Source organism: Misgurnus anguillicaudatus, chromosome 3 (genome assembly GCF_027580225.2).
Source record: "Misgurnus anguillicaudatus chromosome 3, ASM2758022v2, whole genome shotgun sequence".
Taxonomy (NCBI): domain Eukaryota; kingdom Metazoa; phylum Chordata; class Actinopteri; order Cypriniformes; family Cobitidae; genus Misgurnus; species Misgurnus anguillicaudatus.
This window is the reverse complement of record NC_073339.2, coordinates 5,405,700-5,421,553: the sequence shown is the minus strand read 5'-3', so window position 1 is coordinate 5,421,553 and position 15,854 is coordinate 5,405,700. Positions and strand designations below refer to the sequence as shown.

Below are 15,854 nucleotides of genomic sequence, written 5' to 3'. Positions count from 1 at the left end.
TAAGTTGTCTGTTCTCAACATAAAACAACTGTTAGCTACCGAGCTACTTCTAGAGTTTTACTTTACCACGCAAGCCTGTTGCTGTAAACCCAGCAAGCAATTTTGCGTCTAATAGACGTCTAGTAGCCGTCTAAACACCCCCCTGACGTCTAGGCTAAAACAAGGCTAATTTTGGGCTGTCAGTGAAAATCTAGTAGACGTCTATCATAGCCCAAGAATAGACTAGCCGTTAAATAGACGACTATTAAACGTCTACATATATACGTCTAATAGACGGTGAATGTGGGTCTAGGCTAAAACAAGGCTAATTTTGGGCTGTCAGTGAAAATCTAGTAGACGTCTATCATAGCCCAAAAATAGACTAGCCGTTAAATAGACGGCTATTAAATGACTACACATATGTGTCTAATAAACAACAAAAGAATTGCTAAAAAATTCTTTTTAATCCATTAAAACAGGTTCTCATAAACATACAATCATGCAATTTATTACAAAAAATATTGTTAATACAATAGAAATTCAGATAAGACAAAATGATAAGAAAAACTACTTTTAACAAAAAGAATAAAACAGTAACAAAATAAAGGAATAAATAACAAAATACAATTTTAAAAATGAAATAACATCTAAACATTAACAAACTATCTTCAGTTCACTTCAACTTATTAATTGTACTAATTTCTATACACCACGTCCTCCCTGGTGCCTGTTTGAAATGCCCCCATTGGCATCCTTCACTTCCAGTTCTGTTGCTGCTGGGAAGTTGTTCAACACAGCATCTGCCAAATATGAAAAGAATGCATGAGACAAGTATTTTTGCTTTATATTAAATGTGATAGTCATTCTCTTTGGAAAAAGTCATATATAAATATTGACAGGCAACAGTAATCATACCGTTCTCATTACTACAAACACAAGTGCATGTTTCTCTGTGTGTGTTTAATGACAATTTGGAACTAGCAAAAGAGGCTTAAAGGCAGGGTATCTGATTTTGATCCAGAAACATTTTAGTTATGCTGGTTGAAAGTCTCCTCAAGTCTTGATAGCAATCACTATGTTAAGTTGTCTAATGTGTATTTTTATATATTTGTGTCATCTGTAAAAGGCGTAGGACCAAAAAACGTTCAACAAATCATTGAACCCCGACCCAATGCAATATTTGGACATGGGCCAGTTACCAGTTTAAAGGTATACCGAGATTTTCAGAGTCAAGGTTTTAAAAACCACAAAAAATTTCTGTGATACCGTTTTCAATGTATGAACTGTGTTTACACAAAGTGAATTAAATCATGTAATTGAATTCATGTTTACATTTACAACTGAAAGAATATTATCATTTAAAGGCTTTATTTTAAACTGGCATAAACGTTGTTTGTTGTTTAAAAATAAAATGTATTGTGTCCAGTTGAAAAGTTGATGTTTTAATATGCAGACATTTGAAAATAACACATTTTAGTGTCACAATGGCAATACCGCAACACCGTGGTATTTTTGCTTATGGTTATCATCCAGAATCTCATTCCGGCCCATGCCTAATTGGACGCATTAAATTTTTGCCCCTCTTCTGTGAACGTGTTTTGCATGCCACTTCACACCCTGTTCAAACATTTTGAAACAACAACAAAAAAAAACATCTGGATGAGCAAAGAGCAAAAACCCAAATTAACATTGGTAACTTCACTGCTTTTCTGCAAGATGGAAACAGCTACAGGTCTGAAAGGGTCGTTGCAGTGTTTCTTTTGGAAAGGTAGGTATACAGTGTGATTCTATTTTGATGGATTCAGATTGTATTTTAATGAAACGTGTTGCTTATGTAGTTTGTGTTCCTTTACGAATTAGTGCAATGATATTTATCTTTTCAAATTTCTAAACGTGCTGTTTTTAATTTGGTTATTTTGGTAATGTTATTCACTTTGTCAGTCTTACTGGTTAATGAGATAGGAGTGTGCTTCTGGTTGGTGCGTGTAGGCTAAAGTTAGTATTTTTCAAAATCAAATACCCTGCCCTTTAAAGGAATAGTCTACCCTTTTGCCATATTAAACTATGTTATTACCTCAACTTAGACAAATTAATACATATCTATCTTTTTTCAATGCGTGCACTGTATAGCGCGTCGTGAATGTGTTAGCATTTAGCCTAGACCCATTCATTCCTATGGTACCAAACAGGGAAGCCACCAAACACTTCCGTGTTTTCCCTATTTAAAGACTGTTACATGAGGAGTTATACCAGTAAGTATGGTGCCACAAAATAAAACTTTTTTTTGGTACCATAGGAATGAATGGGGCTAGGCTAAATGCTAACACATTAACAACACACTGTACAGTGCACGCATTGAAAAAGATAGGTTAATTCGTCTAGGTTGAGGTAATAACATAGTTTAATATGGCAAAAGGGTAGACTATTCCTTTAAGATGCCAAGCATAAAATATTCACAATACAATCTTATGGACATAAAACATCTAAACAATATTGTATGGGTGAGTTAACTGTTGTATCGGCAAAGAGTAATTTAATCTGGGGCTTTTAATATTTAGAAAATATTAAGGCAGTACCGGACTGTCGTCAATTACACCTCACATAGCCTAATGTCATATTAAAAGTATTATTTTGTGAAACACCATTCAGCCTAAAACTACATACAAACACACTTACCTTTAATAACTGAGAACTGATGTTTTTTCAAATGCTTGCTTCTGCAGTGGACCACCACCATTCATGTTGAACTTTGAAATTAATGAATCTTAGTGAACTCTAAAATACAAAAAATAATGTCGTTAACATTTGCAGACTGACATATTTTTTTGAGACCACATGAAAGACTGCGTTGACACCACAATGTCTGATTAATATTGCATGTTTATAGAATTTACCTGTCCAGCATTCTTCCGGCACGGTCTCTCAAGTTTCTCCCTCCAGTTTCACACAGCTTTGACACCTGAATAGCACATGCATATGTCAGTAATTGTACAGTAATGCAGGGCTCTCAAGTTTTGAAGACAGGCAAGAGTGACACCCCTCCAAATACCCCCCCCCCCCCACCACCACCCCAAATATTATTTAACTATTAGGTTGTATACTACTAACCTTATTGCAATCCACTATTCCATTGTATTCCCTGTGTGTCATTTATGGGACTAATTTTCATTTGGGAATGGAGATTTTTTTACAATGAAGACTTCCTGATTCATTATTCACTGTGTAATTCACATCATTTTACTGTTTGCATTTCTATGCTCACATAGAAACCTTAGCCAAGGATTTTTTTTGACAAAATAAACTTTTAACCAGAAAATAAGATAAATGTGTGTGTTCACATAAATGTAAACATAAACCGGATTTGCTAATCTTATAGGTTAATATTATTAGTTGATAGCCACTGTGTTAATCTGGAAATTATACAGATCTAAAATTTAGAAAAGGGGACTGACCAACAAGTGATCTACCTTAATACTGAGTTGTCAAGATGCATTATGATGTGGTTTTCAGGACAGGGTTTAGATTAAGCCAGGACAAGGCCTTAGTTATATTAGGATGTTTATGTAGTTTTTACAAGCACAAAAATAGTACAGGTGTGCATCTTGAGACAAAACAACGTGACTGATGTATTTTAAGATATGTTAGTGCAAGCTACTTTTAGTTAAGAACTAAAACTCAAACAGGGATTTTAGTCTTGAACAAGACTTAAGCCCTGTTTGGGAAACAGCCCCTATGTCTATACTGTAGGTCAGGGGTCTCCAACCTTTTTATAAGCAAGGGCTACCACAATGGATAAAACAATCTGGATGGGTACTTACTACTTTCTGATATAGTTTAATCAAAACGTTTTTCTTTTACTTGTTGTTTTATTTTACTTTACTTGTTGATACGTTTTAGTATTGTTTAAAATGTTAAGATAGGTAAACCAAGCCAAGCTAATATTAAAAATACCATGTTGAACCCTCAAAAACTTACTAGGAATACACATTATACTACCATAGCAAAGACAAATACACAGGTGCCTTACACTTTTTAAAAGGAAGGAGTTCAAATGTTAAAATATTAATATTTTAAATGAAATGAAACAAACATATTTAATAAGCTATAATTTAATTATATTATTAGATTTTAAAAAAGTTATTTTACTGCAAATATAAGGTGAAATGCCCATTAAAAGCTCAATTTGCACGTTTGATCCAGTTTTTCCACAAAAAAAAAAACTAGTTTTATAAAAGGATAAACTTCACAATCACCTGGTGTTTCGCTGCATGAAATGATCTGCCTGATGCGTTCAGTACAACAACTGTACATAATGCAATGCATCACGCCAGCACATGACTTTAAAACCTGTTACGTTAATAAGCAATATATAGACGCGTGCTTTTACTGGTGACTGACCTGCTCCCTTCCTGGAGAATATTTCTGTGATTGATTTTTGCAGCATCTCGCTGCGTCTGTCTCTCTCTCTCTCTTTCACATGTCAACCTGAGATGACTGCACGGCGGGTCAGAACAGCCGCCAGGTCAACATGGCCAGTCCGCCCTGCACACACCTTGTACTACTGATGTTCGCTCTGCTCGGCCCCCTGCGGATTGATAAACGCGCTAAATCCATGCTGCTGACTCAGATCAGGGGAGGAGACGAAACTTGACGCAGCATGCCGCCTTTCATTGGTTGTTGCGTTAAATCTTACCCAGATACAATAGTGCTATTTTCTGATTGGCTATTGTGTAGCCTATTTCTTTTTTTTTGATTGGCTGATAAGTGGCAGGCTCTAGGGGATACGCGCTTGATTCCTGCCGGTTTCCATAGTGAGAGCGGCGCGACCAGATAACTTTTGTGCGCTGCGGCATATATTAAATATATTATAAATAGTCTTTCTGCGTGAGAAATACAATGTGTGGCGGGAGTGCGTGACAAAAGACCGAAATGAGTGACTGTCACGCTCAATGCGTGACACTTGAGAGCCCTGGTAATGTATGCTTCAGTGTACAAGTGTTTACCAACCTTTAAGGTTAATGCCCACTGACCTGCAAGTTTGCCCTCACTAACACAATAAAACTCTTTTTTCCAACAAACTGAAGGCTTGTAAGTTAAATCCATATGGAAAAATAGCTTTCCCCCACAATCTATCTCTGTATGCATAATTGTAAAGCACAACTGCCCACATTACAGTAAGCAACACAGTAATAACTTAGCTAAGTTACTGCTGTTACTAAAAAGCAGCCTACAAATCACTCATGTTAATCTTCAGTGTAACGTTACATAGACTCATTTACCTCCACTATTTGATTACATTGCAGGTTGTACTGTTTAGGTTTTATAAAACATGGGTTACTTACTCTAACGTTAAGTTACCCGCAAGAATGTCGCGATTCCAACAACAAATAAAGTAAATACATTTTAAACACATGTAAAATAAAATAATAAAAACCACTTACAAGATCAAACGCGTGTGGAAGATTGCTTTCCTCCTGGCTGCTCGCTGTTGATTTTCAAACAGCGGAAATCTTTCTCGCGAGATCTGGCCTCGTGTTTGTGTACTGCAGCTGCCATCTAGCGGTTCGGAGTTGTAACTGGATTTTGTATATCAATAATGAATGTTATGCGTGACAGCAGATATTCAGATAAGATAAATAAAACCAAACATCTTGAATTCACTGGTGTCTTTGCATGCCTGATGAAATATCATACATCTTGCAAGTTATTTTGGTAAAAACAAAATTGTATTAAATTCAAGGTTATTCTGGGCTAAACATGGTTTGTTCGTAGTCGGTCTATTTATGAGCTAAATAGTGGCTATGTACGACGGTGCATAAAACACTTTAAAGAAATTAAACAAACCTTGTAATCGCTGTTAACTTTGCTTACACAATGAAATACCATACATCTCACAAGTTATTTGGCAAAAACCACATGTAATTACATTAATGGTTATTTCTGGGCTAAACGTGGGTTATTCGTAGTCGGTCTATTTGTAAGCTAAATAGTGGCTAAGTACAGACGGTGCATAAAACACTTTAAAGAAATGAAACAAAATACCTTAATCGCTTTGAACTTTGTTTACATGATTAAATATCATACATCTCACAAATCATTTTGGAAAAACAACATGTAATTAAATTCATGGTTATTTCTGGGCTAAACCTGGTTTATTCGTAGTCGGTCTATTTATGAGCTAAATTGTGACTACGTACAGACGATGCATAAAACACTTTATAGAAATGAAACGAAATACCTTGTAATCGCTGTTAACTTTTCTTACATGATGAAATAGCATACATCTCACAAATTTTTTTGTCAAAAACCACATGTAACCAAATTAAAGTTTATTTGGGCTAGATATGGGCTAGGCACAGCCCGGCTATATCGGGTCTATACTGAAACGAGACGTTGAAATGACGGCTATTGCTTGCTGGGAAGTTATTCGCGATAAATGCAGATACATTTGCGAGATGTACATTATTAATTCAATAATATTTATGCTTGCTACACGTACCATATTCTTATTCAGACTTTATTGATAAGGTGGTGTTGATAAATTAAAAAACTACATGCAAAGTCAAACTTCTGCTGTTATTTTGGTGAAAGTAATGCAAAAGTATTGTTCTGCATTTACTCACAGGTTTCCGGAAGAAGATGCAGAAGAAGGGGAAAAAAGAACAATGAAATCCTCTTTGCATGGACCAGGTCAGTGTTGGTTTGTAATGTGGCAGACTTTACATGGTTTGCAAGGTTCAAAGTTACTAATTGTATTATCTTTCATAGGTCTGCCATAAATCATATGTGGTTTTCCTGTGCAACCAGTAAGGGGGACGTCGAGGTAAGACATTTGATTCTGATTTGTTTCTTTTTTTAGGAAAAAAGATTTTTCTAGACTTATTGATAATAATCATATTTTCATGCAGGTACTGAAATGCCGGTGGAAGTCCATTCTACACCATATATTAAACATAATATTATATTACTACTCTTATAATGTTAGTTCCTGCACTACAATGGTACCACACTGCCCATAGCTGTACATATCTTATCTATATGGTTCTTGCTGAATATGAATATTTATTGTGTTTTTCTTATAATATATTCTGTTTATACACTACATCAATATTATTTATACTACTATTAGGTTACTGCTACTAAATCACACATATCTGTACATGTTGTTCATACATGCTTCATATTACAAATCCATATTTATTCTGCTCTTACAAGGTACCAGCTAATAAACTGCACACATTTATATTTTGTTTATATTACTCTAACCACCTTCTGTAAACAAACAGTATACTACTGTCTATACTGCACTATATTTTTTTTGCAGTTCTGGTTGAAAAACAAATTACACTTTGTTATTTTTGTACTTGTACTCTGCATTATGACAATCTAATCTAATTTCCTACCCTTTACAGGAGAAGCACGGTTCAACCAAATGTTCTGCAAGAAATCCAAGCAGTGGGTCTTGAAGAAAAGCTTCATACCACACACCACACAGTTTGTAGACGAACTCATCCAGAAGGCCATTGACAAGACTCAATCCAAACATTGTGTTCAAAGTGCCAACGTCCTCACTTGCCCTGCCACAGCCTGCGCTGCCACCCAACATTGCACCAGTGCCTAAACCATCAAAGGAGGCTGCCACGACTTCTTTCAAAAGTCGCTTCTGAGACTGACACTTTCTAATAATAATAAAAATCACCTCTTCCCTGAGTCCTATTGCTGTGTCTAATCAGATTCTGCCACCACTCTTTATATTTATATTATTATTATACTGTGTGTATATATACACAATGTTTTTGTATATATTTTTGCTTTGTTTTTATTTTGTGCAGGACATTTTTAGATGTAAATTATGTCATTGTTTATTTTAATGTGTTCTTTTCACTGGTGACACAATATTTTTCCTTTGTGAATAATAGAAAATAAATATCTTCATCTAACTCTTGTCTTTTGTACACCAAATGTATACATTATAGACTTGTAGAGGTGCAATGATTACTGTTACTGTGATTTAGCTGTCATTACTTACTTTACAAAATCATTTGGGTTAAAAATAAAGCCAAATATTATGTTTGTTACACAATTTAGACTTAAACTTTTAAAAAAAGGCAAGAATGCTTTCCTCAAATTGCAGTCACTCTAATGTAGCAGCAATAAGGACTATAACGCGAACCACAATCAATGTGAGTTTTAACTTTTTATTAAAAAACATAAACAATTCACACTTATAGCTCATCCAGAGCTTCATCCGTTTATTTATAGTCGCTATAATGTCCGTGAGGAGCTGGATATCTACGTCTGATGTCCTGGACAACGAGCACAGGCAGGTAAAACAAGTCGATGTCCTTTCCCCAGTCTTTTGCCTTGCAAAACTCATTCCAAGAAATGACGATAGGATGTAAGTCGATTGTCTAAAAACAGCAAGCATGACGTTAGCAATGCAAGCTATTTTCACATACAATAGGCTAACATAGGTGTAAATATAATAACCATAGCTCAGCTGACGGACATGAAAAACAAAATACTCGCTTTATACTAATGCCTCCGTTTCTCCTTGCGGGGTTCAAGAAGAAAATGCCATCGCTGAAATTCGCGACAGCAATATGATTCTCTTTCGGTGTCCATAGGCGCACAGCGAGAGCGCTCACACCACCAGACCGGCACCACCTCGGCTACAGCAGCCGCGGTGGCAGCCTCTTGTTGCTCAATCATCCGTAACTGTTCCTCGTTGTATTGCGGCTCGTACAGGTACCACGACCATCAGATTCGAGCAACAGCGAGGCGCACAGCGAGAGCACGTAAAACCAACAGACCGGCCCCACCTCGGCTACAGCAGCCGCGGTGGCAGCCTCTTGTTCCTCGATCATCCGTTCTGCTCATCGTTGTATTGCGGCTGGTACAGGTAACCACCACCATCAGATTCGAGCAACAGGTCATCCTGAGCAACAAAATCCCCTTCTGCCATCCGTTTTCAAAACTACACTCTGCCGTCGTGGTTTGTTTACTCTGCTTTCTCCACAAAGCAAGATCCAGGCTAGCTTAGCTTAGCGAAGATTAAAGATGGCTGACTCTCGTTTTGATTCGGGCTTTTCCGAATGGACTCGCAGTCCAACCCCTATGGGCGGGGAAAAAACATGCGGAAGTAGCTCCTAATACTGGCTGTAGTCTTTGGCTGTTTCTCAATATGCGTTCTTCAGCGATCTTGCGTCCTCGTGTCCTCGCTCTACGTCATCATTAACGGTCGAAGTTCAATTCCAATTCTCAAGAACGCAAGGACAGAGGACGCATGAAAATACCCGGATGTAGTGATGGGACATCTGAAGCGAGGCTCCGGAGCTTGTGTCGAGCAAAAAGGAGCGTTCCAGATGAAGCCCCGATTCGAGGCTTGTATCGTTTCCGTGAAAATCACGTGACGATGACAAACGAGGCCTCGTTTTCTGTTGAATACGTCACTGCTTCATTCTGAGTTTCGCTTACGGTTCGAAACTCGCGCCTCTTGTGGGTTTTGCAGTACGTTTGCATTGATGTTAAAGTGTTGGTTGTAGCGAGTAGTGGCGAGGATGTAGTGAGTTTCTAGTATAGTTATCATTATATATAATAGCCTGTATTATATATTATATTACACTTAGTTTAGTAGATTATTAGAGTAAATTATACATAGCCTAGTTCAGTAGATCATTAGAGTAAATTAGCACATGTCTAGTTCTAATAATACGTAATTATATTATATAGCCTATATTTATTATTTTATATTATTGCTGCTGTTATTATTATTATAAGACTAGACTGTATAAGGGATAACCTAGAAGGACTGAGGATCCATTGGGATATTGGAACAAAGGTCCAATATCCCAATTTATATTAGCTGGCACTGATCTTCTTATGTTGTCCAGCATCATCATCAGTGCCCTGTGATAGGGTGTTTTCTAAAAACAGAAACCGCCTCAATCCAAATACTGTTAAAAAACTTTTGTTTTTAAATTAAAACAAGTAAACCCTTTTCCATGTTGCATTTTGCTGTTCCACACTTCCAGTCCCATAAGCATTGCACTATTGCAGCCCCAGTTCAATAAGCACTGCACTCACGATAATTTGAAGAGTTTCGTGTAAAACTATATAACCACCGTTTTTTAATTGTTCAGAAATCTTGTTTTTTGGTTGTGCATTCCAATTAATTTCAATGCAACTGCAGTTGGTTTGTTTTGATTTAAACCTTCATAACTTAAAAAATACAGCTAAGTAGCACCATAAAACAAAATAATAACATGATAACGTAATAATAAACATGTTTTGACAAAAATGTTAAAAAATGGATTTATCTCGTTTTGCAACGAAACTCTTCATTTCTTTATTTTGTGCATTCACTGTTATCACTAACTCAAGAACTACTGTATAGTTGAACACAAAGTTGTGTATGTGTGAGTTGTGTGTACATAGGTTAACACAAGCAGAGTAAAATACTTTCTTTAATATACTTTATTCAAAAGCCCACACCATGACAATTTGGTTGCTCAAAATGAATAGATTTGTGTGCGTGTGCGATACATTGCTTTGCACAGCAGGGGTCACTGGAGAGCACAGTGTTTCATGAGGCTTCGGGTAAATGAACCTTTTGGCGAACCAATGGGCTGGAAAGCCTCATTGGTTCAGGAAGCCTCGTTTGGCCATCACTACCCGGATGTGTTCTTGATATCGAGGATGCATCGAGTGCAGCTGAAATCGCTTTACGCCCCAGAAGTCATTGCGGCAAACCTCCCGAGTTCGTTCTTCCAAGGTCGCCTGGCAAGACCGATCTCCACGAGGACGCAAGTCCGTTCTTTGCGTTCTTGGAATTGAGAAACAGCCAAAGGCTGTTTCTCAATATGCGTTCTTCAGCGATCTTGCGTCCTCGTGTCCTCGCTCTACGTCATCATTAACGGTCGAAGTTCATTCCAATTCTCAAGAACGCAAGGACAGAGGACGCATGAAAATACCCGGATGTGTTCTTGATATCGAGGATGCATCGAGTGCAGACTTGCTGAAATCGCTTTACGCCCCACAAGTCATTGCGGCAAAACTTCCGAGTTCGTTCTTCCAAGGTCGCCTGGCAAGACCGATCTCCACGAGGATGCAAGTCCGTTCTTTGCGTTCTTGGAATTGAGAAACAGCCTTTGCCTCTGGCCAAAATCTCCTCCGATGACGCAAAAATCGTCATTTTGCGTCATCGGAGGACTTTTTTGCACAACCAGAATACAGATATCTCTCCTCTCACGGGGACATGAGGTAGGGAAACACGCCCAGTCAGCAAATTTCCTTTGGCAAAGACCTGGTCCAAATAAACAGCTGGCCTGTGGCCCACTTAAGAAAGTGTTCCCCGGCCCATATCTGGCCCACTTCTTTTTATTCACATCAGAACCAAATCTCAATCACACTTTTACCAGCAGTGAGCCATATAATAAACAATTATGTGGCCAACATGTGGTCCTTGTATGTAATTATTGTATGGCTGACTTTAGTAAAAAACTGACGGTCTTTATGTGGCCCAAATGTGGCTGACAGACCAAAAGACAGAAATATGCCATAATTTAACCATATTTATACCACACCTAATTTATTTCAAATATACTTTTTAAAACAAATCAAATGGTATTACACACAAAATAAATATCATTATTATAATATTATTCTTATGTAAAAGCCATCTGTTTCCCCAATAAACCAAACAACTACAAATGTGTTACAAATAATTTTTTATTATCATCATACAATGAACTTGTATATCATGTTATCTGTAATTTATATTACAGAAAAAAATTTTGTTTTGTTTTTATTGGAACCGGACAATTAGCACAATAACCATGCTTATGACAAACATACACGACAACAAAGGAAAACAGACACACAGCCAACCGGTAAGACCGAAATCATGACAGACGATTGATTATTCTTGTAATTGTACTTGAGTGGCCAAGGGGCGTTTCATTCGCTCCCTCCTCCCACCATCACGGTCTCCAGCCAGATGGAGCCATTTTATAATTGTTAGTTCGATCTCCTTTTGGGTAGACGCCCGTGTTTGTGGATTCTGCCTGACTGCACCTGCAGTGAAGAGGAATTTAGACAATGTTAGCTGCAATTTAACCTGGAAACAAAAGCTGCATAACTATGACAGAATCATACTTGACCTATGGCTAAACCACACCCCCAAACGCGATGAGACAATCACAGTGCGCTAGCTAACCCAATACACTCAGACATTCTGTTTTCACGTCCATTGAAATGCATTGCAGTTGGTTTTCATTCATTTTTATGTTTTTTCTTGTCATTTTAAGTTTTAAATAGTCAAAATGGTGTGCATGGGGCACATGCAACTCCAACTCTAGGTATCCCAAGATGCTGGAAACGTTGTGTATTTTTTACCCGTATTATTTACCCTTTCCCAAGCCACATCTCAACCAAAATAAGTGTTTGCTCAGGATTAAGTTATGCGGTAAACCACAACATCAACTAAACGTGGATAAATTAAACAAGGATGTTTACATCTTTTACAAGCTAAGTCAACAATGTATTTGAACGTTATCTTTAACCCTTGTGCCTTGTTCCAATTCACTACCCTTTCGTGTTGTTAGCGGCCAAAAATGGCCACTAATTTAAACGTCTGTAAAAATGTATCAGATTAATATTTTTTTTTATTTTTTTGCATAAATCTGTTAATCAACCTCAGTACTGATCAAAACTACCAAATGTATCCAAAAAATTCCTTATTTTAACCCTTTAATTGCCAATCTCATAAGTGATGCCACTGATTTAAGAATAAAAAAACACAAAATCACTGATTTTCAAAATAAATAGTGATTGTGAACTGATAAGTGATTGTGGACTGGATTTTTCTCACCTTTTTCACATTCTAGGGCATGCCAAAGATTAGTAAAAACATTGATGCTGCACAAAAACTAAAAATGCATCAAAGCCAGATTTTAGTTTTTTCTCCCTCATTTATTGTTTGTGCCCATTCTTGCCCCATTGACTTCCATTATAACAATGTTTTTTGATTGCAGAGTCATGACACCTTATTATCATGCATTCTTTGTGGCCTTTCCTTTTGGAAAGAGGTAAAATTTTTTAATTTTTACTGTTGAACATCATGTGGCACCATTAACCTTGTACAAGCCAGAATTTAAGCTCTGTTTTTTTGCACAGGCCTACTAAAGGGTTAATGGTGCCACATGGTGATTAACAGTAAAAATTACAAATGTTACCTCTTTGCAAAAGGTAAAACCACAAAGAATCAAAAATGCATGGTAATAAGGTGTCATGGCTCTGCAATCAAAAAATGTTGTTATAATGGAAGTCAATGGGGGGAAAAATGGCCCCAAACAATAAATGAAGGAGAAAAAATCTGATGCTGCACAAAAACTAAAAATGCATCAAAGCCAATGTTTTTACCAATCTTTGACATGCCCAAGACTGTGAAAAAGGTAAACTGGTAAAATCCAGTCCACAATTTCTTTTTATATTGAAAATGTTGTGTTGTGTGTTTTTTCCCCCCAAATCAGCGACATCACTGCAATGAAACTGCAACTTGGCAATGAAAGAGTTACCGTATTTTCCGGATTATAAGTCGCACCTTTTTTCATAGTTTGGTTGGTCCTACGAATTATTGTCAGGTGCGACTTATATGTCAAAATTTATTCATACTGACTAACATGAACCAAAGGAAAACATTACTGTCTACAGCCATGAGAGGGCACTATATGTTGCTTCTGTAGCCTACCCCTCAAAAAAACTTAACTGAAACATTAACTTTAAGACAATGGAGAAAGACTTAAACAAAATGTCCCCCAAAAGAATAATAATTTTCTAAAAAAATGTGACTTATATTCCAGTTCAACTTATATGTGGTTTTTTCCTTTTCATGGTGCATTTTTTGACTGATACGACTGATACGACTTATACTCCGGAGCGACTTATAGTCCGGAAAATATGGTAAAATCATGGAATTTTTGTAAACATTTGGTAGCTTTGATCAGTACTGAGGTTGATTAACAGATTTATACAAAAAAAATTGGAAAAAAAATCCGATACATTTTTACAGCAGTTTAATTTAGTGCCCATTTTTGGCCTTTAACAACACGTAAGGGTAGTAAATTTGCCCACGGTATATTTTTAAGTTTGTGAAAAATTTTCAAACATTTTCTTAAAATATGTGTAAATATAAGATTTGTCACCAAAAATCATTTAATTTGCTGAAACACAGAGAAAGTTGTGGCCAAATTACCACTAAAAAAATAACAAAAATGGCAAAAAATGGCCCCAACAACACATAAGGGTTAACATCTCTAACGTTACGTTAGGCTAATATTAGAAAATGTTAATGTTAGCTTCTAGCTGCGTTGTACATCATGTCACTAAGCTTCATTAACATATCTGTAAATAACCGAGATAAAAATGTTATTTGTAATAGCATGTTGATAGCATGTTACACTATCACCTGTAAATTTTTGTGTGGAGCTGAAGCTTTTCATCGACTTTCTCAACAATAAAATTATTAATATAACCCTCCCATGCATAGTTAATTTCATTTTGGTGATTTCGAGATGATATATAGTCTTTCTGTCTCCAAAAATCATCAATTGCCTCCTGTGACAGCTGCCATAGAGCCTGTTCACCGAATGTTGAGTGAGTGGATGGGTAAGTTATTTCCTTTGATAATATAAGTGTGATTAAAGGCGGAGTCCATGATGTTTGAAAGCCAATGTTGCTATTTGAAATCACCTAAACAAACACGCCCCTACCCCAATAGAATCTGGACCTTCTTTTAAAAGACCCGCCCCACACATACGCAACCCGGCATTTGATTTGATTTGATTGGCTATAAGTGTGTTTTGGTAGTCGGCCCGTCTCCTTTTCCAACGCGTTTTTCAAACATCGGGGACTCCGCCTTGAATACAATATTAATTAAATTTAACAAACTGAAGGAGATATAATGATATATTGTCACAATCCTCTTTGTTCTATTTTTTCAGTCAAAATTATATCGAATTATAAAGGCGAATTATGAAATGGTGCGTGAAGTGCTCCTGTATACAAATAAAAATTTATTCTCACCAATGACAACTTCTTTCAAGACCAGGCGCTGGAAACAGACCTTGCCATTTACTCCTCTCCAATTCATGCCACGTGCCACAGTGGTTGAGAAAGTGGCTTTTAACACTCTCCATACGGTGTCTCTTACATCAACACCACCAATCAGACCCAGGTAGTTAATCTAAGAGGGAAAAAACATTGTGCATTGGTGTATATTATGTATTCCTACATCGAGTGCATTTTACCCCCCCACACACACAAAAATGCTGTTTTTTAAGTCATATAACAATGGCATACACCCAAGTGTTCAGACCAGTCTACATGTGTAATATTGAAATTTAAGTCATAAATTTAGCCCACCCACAATTCAAATCTAGGCCTGGTTGCTCCCAAACCTCAAAAATGGTGAATAACACCCGAGTTAGTACAAATTACAGTAAAATAATTTCTGTTTTGCATTGAAGTGGGGCTTGATTGGAATTCAATATATCACAAATGATAACTACATTATAATTTTTTATACCTTGGGGCTGTCGAATTCTTTATTCTGATTGATTGAGACATGTTCCACGAGTATGCATTATTTTTCGATATAAACGCACACTTAACCTGTCAAATGTCTTAAAATAACCACTAGAGCATGTATTAGCAATAATAAATGGTAAATGGACTGCATTTATATAGCGCTTTTAACAGACCTATGGCCATCCAACACTCAAAAAAACGATTCCTGGCAATATTAGCTTTTAAGTATTTGGATCATTTAGATTTTATTTAAATACTCGGTTTTTAAAATATATGTAATCCGATTT

At 36.7% G+C, this 15,854-nt stretch overlaps 1 protein-coding gene and 1 long non-coding RNA gene across 2 annotated transcripts in view; one reads left to right on the top strand and one right to left on the bottom strand.

The window, feature by feature from the left end:
- Positions 1-15,854, top strand: part of LOC141357933 (NACHT, LRR and PYD domains-containing protein 3-like) — a 126,989-nt gene that overhangs the window by 18,976 nt on the left and 92,159 nt on the right. The gene's annotated exons all lie outside the window — the stretch shown is intronic.
- LOC141357813 (uncharacterized) lies at positions 441-5,682 on the bottom strand. Its single transcript, XR_012364304.1, has 4 exons — positions 5,421-5,682; positions 2,874-2,938; positions 2,656-2,754; positions 441-779 (listed from the first exon to the last, which is right to left on the bottom strand). It is a non-coding gene; the product is annotated as an uncharacterized lncRNA (long non-coding RNA).